Here is a 6189-nt window from a genome sequence, read left to right on the forward strand (position 1 = left end):
TAAAAGAGGGGGGAACAGTGAGAAGGTGGCCTTCTACAAGCCAAGAAGAGAGCTCTCACCAGAACCCAGAAAACAAATATCTGTTGTTTAAGCCACCCAGTCAATGGCATTTTGTTATGATAGCCTGAGTAGACTAATACCAGGGGAAATGGGTAGAATAATCTTGGTTACAGGTCCTTGCTATTCATCACTTTGAATATTTCTTGTCACTCCCTTCTGGCCTGCATAGTTTCTGTTGAGAAATCAGCTGACAGTCATATGGGCATTTCCTTGTAGGTAACCAACTGTTTTTCTCTTGTTGCTTTTAAGATTCTCTATTTGTCTTTAGTCCTTGGCATTTTAATTATGATGGTGTCTTGGTGTAGTCCTCTTGGTTTCTCTTGTTTGGGATACTCTGTGCTTCCTGGACTTGTAAGTTTATTTCTTTCACCAGGTAGGGGAAGTTTTCTGTCAGTATTTCTTCAAATAGGTTTTCAATATCTTGCTCCCTCTCTTCTTCTGGCACCCCCATAATGTGAATGTTGGTATGCTTGAAGTTGTCCCAGAGGCTCCTTACACTACATTCATATTTTTGAATTATTTTTTCTTTTTGCTCTTCTGGTTGGGTGTGTTTTGCTTCCTCATATTTCACATTGTTTATTTGATTCTCAGAATCCTCCACTCTATTTCAGTCAGTATATGCTTAGTTTCTGACTGGTCCTTTTCCATTTTTTGGGGAGGTTTCTAGAAGATTCTTGAGTAACCTTATAACCATGGTTTTGAATTCTATATTCAGTAGTTTGCTTTCTCCCATTTCTTTCATTTGTGACATGTTTCTTTGTCATCGCATTTTGGCTGCTTCCCTGTGTTTGGTTCTATGAATTGGGTAGAGCTGCTATGTCTTCTTGAGTTGGAAGAGTGGCCTTGTGTGGTAGGTGTCCTATAGGGCCCAGTGGCTCAGCCTCCCCAGTCACCTGAGTTGAAAGCTCTAGGTGCACCCCTTTGTGGGCTTTGAGCACAGTCTTGTTGTACTTGAGACTTATTGCTATTGGTGTCACTAGGAGGAATTGACCTCCAGGCCAATTGGTTGTGAGGACCAGCTTCGACTACAGTGGAAGAGATACTGTGTAGGAGACATCCCTATGGAGCAGAACTTGCTTCAGTGGGGCTTTGGTGCTCACTGAGTCTGTCCTTTGAGTGTGTCACTTATGGATGTGTAGAGTTGTATTCTGGTATGGTATGACACTGACCACTGGGTACACTGGCTCTTGGGTCTTCAGGGAGGTGCAAAGTCAGCCACTGCCTGGGGCCACCTAGCAGGAACTACAGAGAGATCTGCAGATTCCTCCTCTTTGTATTGGGTTTGGAAGTTCCTAGATGAGGCTCAGCTATGAAGCAAGTCAGGCTGGTGCTGGTGCCACATCATCGGCCTTTTATTGATAGGTTTGGGACTCTCTGACCCAACTGCAGCTTGTTTCAGAGTTTAGCCTGAGCAAGGACAGGCCATTCATATATAAAAGCCTCTACACACACCTTTGGTGGGGTTATAAATTGGATGAGGCAGGGTCTTAGGGAATCACCAGGGCAGAGAAAACATAAATGGCTGCCAGTCAGCCCTGCAACTGGGGAGGCCCCAGTATAGGAACAATGATCCCTGCAAGCACCACTTTGTGGGAGAAAGTCGCCTAGAGTTCCTGCCCCGATGCTAGACAATCCAGTTCCTCCTTGTAAGTGTCTGTTCCCCCAAAGCCTTGCCCTGATGCTGGGACTCAGAGGAAGTGGGAGCTTGTAAGTTCAGTTCATGGTGCAGGCTTTTTAAGAGGAACAGCTGGGTCTCCAGCTTTGTCTGTATCACTGAGCCCAAATCTGCACTGGTTTTTATAGCTCGTAGTTATTACTGCCCATAGGAACTTCCCTTCCTAGCAATGGGATTCTGGGTTTGGGGTCTGGTGTGGGGCTGGGACCCCTTGTGCCTCTGGGCAGTCTCCACAGTTGTGATCTCCCTCCAGATTAAAAAAGCAAAAAAGGAAAAAAGCAGCACACGTGAGTGCCAGACCAGCTTGTTCCTCACCTCCACACCTCTTACCAGTCTCAGTGTGTTTTCTTCTTTACTTCTCTAGTTGTTGGACTTCCATTCAGCTAGCTTTCCAGTGGTTCTGGATAATGGTTGTTCTGTATTTTAGTTGTAATTTTGATGTGGTTGTGGGAGGTGGTGAGTACAGGTGTTTACCTTCACCGCCATCTTCAAATCTTCAACAAATATTTCTTGAGTGCCAACTAACTGTTAAGTGCTGCGCTGGGTGTCAGGTTGAATAAAACAGTCATGGATCCTCTTTTCATGGGGCTTTGCTGTGGTGTGCTAGAGTCAGCTCCCACTGGCCGGTTAAATTTTCAGGAACTTTGTGAACCTTGTAACTGGCAATGGTGGGAGTATTTACATATGGAAATTGGCAAACACTACAAGTCAGTGTTTCCTTTCTTCCCAATTGCCCCTTTTATTTAAATGGGGAGCTGGTTGTTAAACACCGCCCAGCACACCACTAAATTGTAGGGCTTTCCCTAAACTGAGTCACTCTTCCTTCCTGTCTACTGCAGCGCAAGGGCCCCAGAGCACCAATATACCTTGCTTTTCACAAACAATAGTCTCTTGAAATGTTGTGAAGTATTTAAATTATTGTAAAGTATTATAGTTGACATGTTCTAGGTTGTGCAACCCAAGGTAAAACTTAAAAAAATCAACAACTCTACAGTGTTGAAAAATCATTATATTTAACTATATAATATGGGGATAACACTTCCTTTATGGAGTTGCTTGGGGATTAAATGAGCCAATGAGTGTAAAGTGCTTAGGGAAGCGCCAGGCACAGAGCTACATAGAGTAAGCAGCATCTATGTCAAGATCCACCCAGTTCTGATGGTGCATGATGTATGCAGATGAATTGTGAATTATTTTGTGGTGCTGATAGTGCAAGTGGACAGCTTAGTTGCAACTCTCAACTCCATTCAACAAGTTAGAAGGACCTCTTTCATTAAAAAAGATACTCAGAGGATTTTAGATCTGGAATCTTAACTGCTAGAAGAAGACAGAACATCCATGTCTTTGGAGCAGAAGAAATGCTGTACTTGTTTCTTTTTGACATCTGACAATATTAAGGCTTTTTACAAAAAAAACAAAACAAAAACCCAACCTTACTTTTTCCCCTCCTACTTGTTTCCTTAGCTTTCCTAAGTGACTTAGGGACTCTGAGCATGCCACACCTGATTATGGTTCCCTTATCTACAAGAAGAGCCCAGAGGGGGAAGGGGAACCAGACAACCTCTGATGGGCCACTAACCCTGGGGTTTTGAAATTTAGCATCTTACCTCTGGTAGAATTCCCCAGAATCTACAAGCTAAAGTATATAATTTATTCCTGATTCTATTGATTTATTTTTTATATTCCCAGAAAGTTTTTCTGGGATATAAAGGTAATTTTTTCATATGCAGGTCCCATATGTGTTTTGTTAGATTTATGACCTAAGTTGTTGTTTTTCTTCTTCTTGGTAGTATTGTAAATGGCATTGTTTCACAATTTTATATTCAAGTTGCTCATTAATGACATTTGTATGTTGATCTTATTTTTTTTATAACCTTGCTACAATCATCATTTATTAGTTCCAGGAGGTTTTTTTTTCTTTGTAGATTATTTGGAGTTCTCTACTTTAACAATCATGCCATCTGCAAATAAAAATAGTTTTACTTCCTCTTATTTAATCAATATACCTTTAATTTATTTTTCTTGTCTTATTTCACTGGCTAGGACTTTGAATAGGAATGATGAGAGAAGATACCTTTGTCTTGTTACCTTTCTTAGGGGGGGAAATGTCCTGTCTCTCAACGTTAAGTATGAGGTTAGCTGTGGGTTTCTTTGTGTATAACTACTCTTCTTTTAGATATGGAAGTTCCCTATAGTTCTCATTTTCTGAGACCTACAGAATGTCGATGGTTTATTTTAGTCTGACCTATTGAGAGATTTGATTTATGGTCATTTTTCTCAGGTCTGGGGTGGACGGAAGAAATGACATTTCACCCTTGGTCTTTATGACTAGTTCCCAAGAGAGCCTTCTCCTGCCTTCATCCTTCACCCCTTGTCATAAAGCCAGGGATCTCTCACAGCTGCAGCTGAGACAGAGGCAGCATGAGGTGGAATGATGAACTTGCTTTTAAATCTGAAGAGCTGTCCTAGCTGATTTGGCTCAGTGGATAGAGCATCGGCCTGTGGAGTCAAGGGTTAGGGGTTCAATTTCAATCTAGGGCACATGAGCAGGTTGTGGGCTTAATCCCCAGTAGGGGTCGTGCAGGAGGCAGCAGATGAATGATTCTCTATCATCATTGAATTTTCTCTCTCTCCCTTCCTCTTTGAAATCAATAAAAATATATTTTAAAAAAATCTGAAGAGATGACACTTCTTATCTAGGAGACCTGGAATGAATCATAAAACCTCATTTCTAAAGTCAGGGGCATAATTACCTTATAGAGCTATGCGGATAGGTTGTAATGGTGTCAACCTTAAAGTACTCTACAAATTTAGGTTTTAAGACTATACATTGTCAGAGGGCAAGGTTCATGTTAGTTCATTTTTGTCTCCCTTAAATAGTCACAAGAGCACAGTAAATGTTTAACATGTATCTAATTATTGTGTTATTGCATATATTTCCCAAGATCGCTTTCTTTGTCCTCGGGCTGTGTGTGTCGGGGGCTAAATAGTGGGTGTTGTTGCATGGGTATCACAGTCAGGTTCTGGGACCTTGGAAAAAATCACCCAAACTTCCTAACAGAGATTATTTGGATGACTATGTGAGATGAACCATATAAAGCATGCTTCAAAATATTGGCTCATGGGAAATGCTCAATAAATATTATTTTTATAGGACCTTCATTAGGGAACTAGAGAACTGGAGAGGCAAACTATGCAGGTTTTGGTTTCATGTTTGTTGTTTTGTTTGGTGTCTGCTTGAGGAAACTTTCTTATTTGCTCATGGGTGATCATGGAAGGCTGGAGTGAGGGGGAAATGTGGCCCAAAGCGGACAGCTAACCCAAATTTCCATTTGTGCTGATTCGCTAGTTGTCTTCTTTTCCTGTCCACTAGGTGACACTGTTTACTCATCTATGCTACTCCATTTAGCCCTTTCCACAAATCTTCATTTAAAAGTTGCTGTTTTGGTTGGGGTTGGTGTGGGGGAGCGGTGTGTGTACTGGGAAAGAAAGTATAAGTGAATTGCCATTGACCAACCTTTGAGGTACAATTAGGGGCCAATTGTCACTTATGGTTATGTGACTTTATGGGCTAGTTTCAACCTATTTTTTAAACTGACTTAAAGAGCAACATGCAATTAGTCTCTGCTTCTATTCCAAGAAATGAAGGAACACGTGGACTGCTCCCCCTACCAAGCCTTCACCAAACTAAAAGGATAAGTAAAATGTGGCTTTGAATATGGAGTTGAGTATATATATGTTCTTAAATGTCTGTTTCCGTCTCTTCAGTGATTGTTAATGAGGGCACAGACCACTAATAAGCAGTTGAAGCAACTTAAGCTTAAGTTGGGCCTTTCAATGTAATAAAAAGAAGTCACTGCTAGGAAGAAACTAAATGCAGTGCATTCATTTGGATGAGGAGTTTGCAGAGCCCCCCCTTGCCTTCCAGGTCAGTTATGATCCCCTTTCTGCATAGCTACATTGCCACGTACTTACCGGAGGTGGTCACTTACCTGGATACCACCCAGGTGAAACTTGGGAAGATTCAAAAGTGGCACATGTAACTTTTGGATAGAAAAAAAATTCAAAGCGATTTTTCTGCCCTTGCATTTCCAGACAGGGGAAGTGTGTCAACGTTATCAATCCTAGGGATCAAGATATCAAAGATTTCCTCCATTTGCATTGGAGTTTAGGGTCTATTTATCATCGCCTCTTCATTGTCCATGATAACTTTAAAATTAAAATGTTTATGCTTACTTAGGTGTTTTTTTTTTCTTGGAAATAACACAACCAAAATTCTCTAACAAATATTTCCCAGTTCAGAATTTTCCTAGAGCTTTCCTGGCCTCCCTTGCTAATTAGCTCCAATTTTCTTTGCTTTTCTGTGTCTACTAGCACGCACCACCTTGAATTGGTGTGTAATAAACAACTAACTATACTCTCAGTTTTGGCAACTATCTTTTGGAAGATTGTCA

The sequence above is a fragment of the Myotis davidii genome, unplaced genomic scaffold, assembly GCF_000327345.1.
Source record: "Myotis davidii unplaced genomic scaffold, ASM32734v1 scaffold102, whole genome shotgun sequence".
Classification (NCBI taxonomy): domain Eukaryota; kingdom Metazoa; phylum Chordata; class Mammalia; order Chiroptera; family Vespertilionidae; genus Myotis; species Myotis davidii.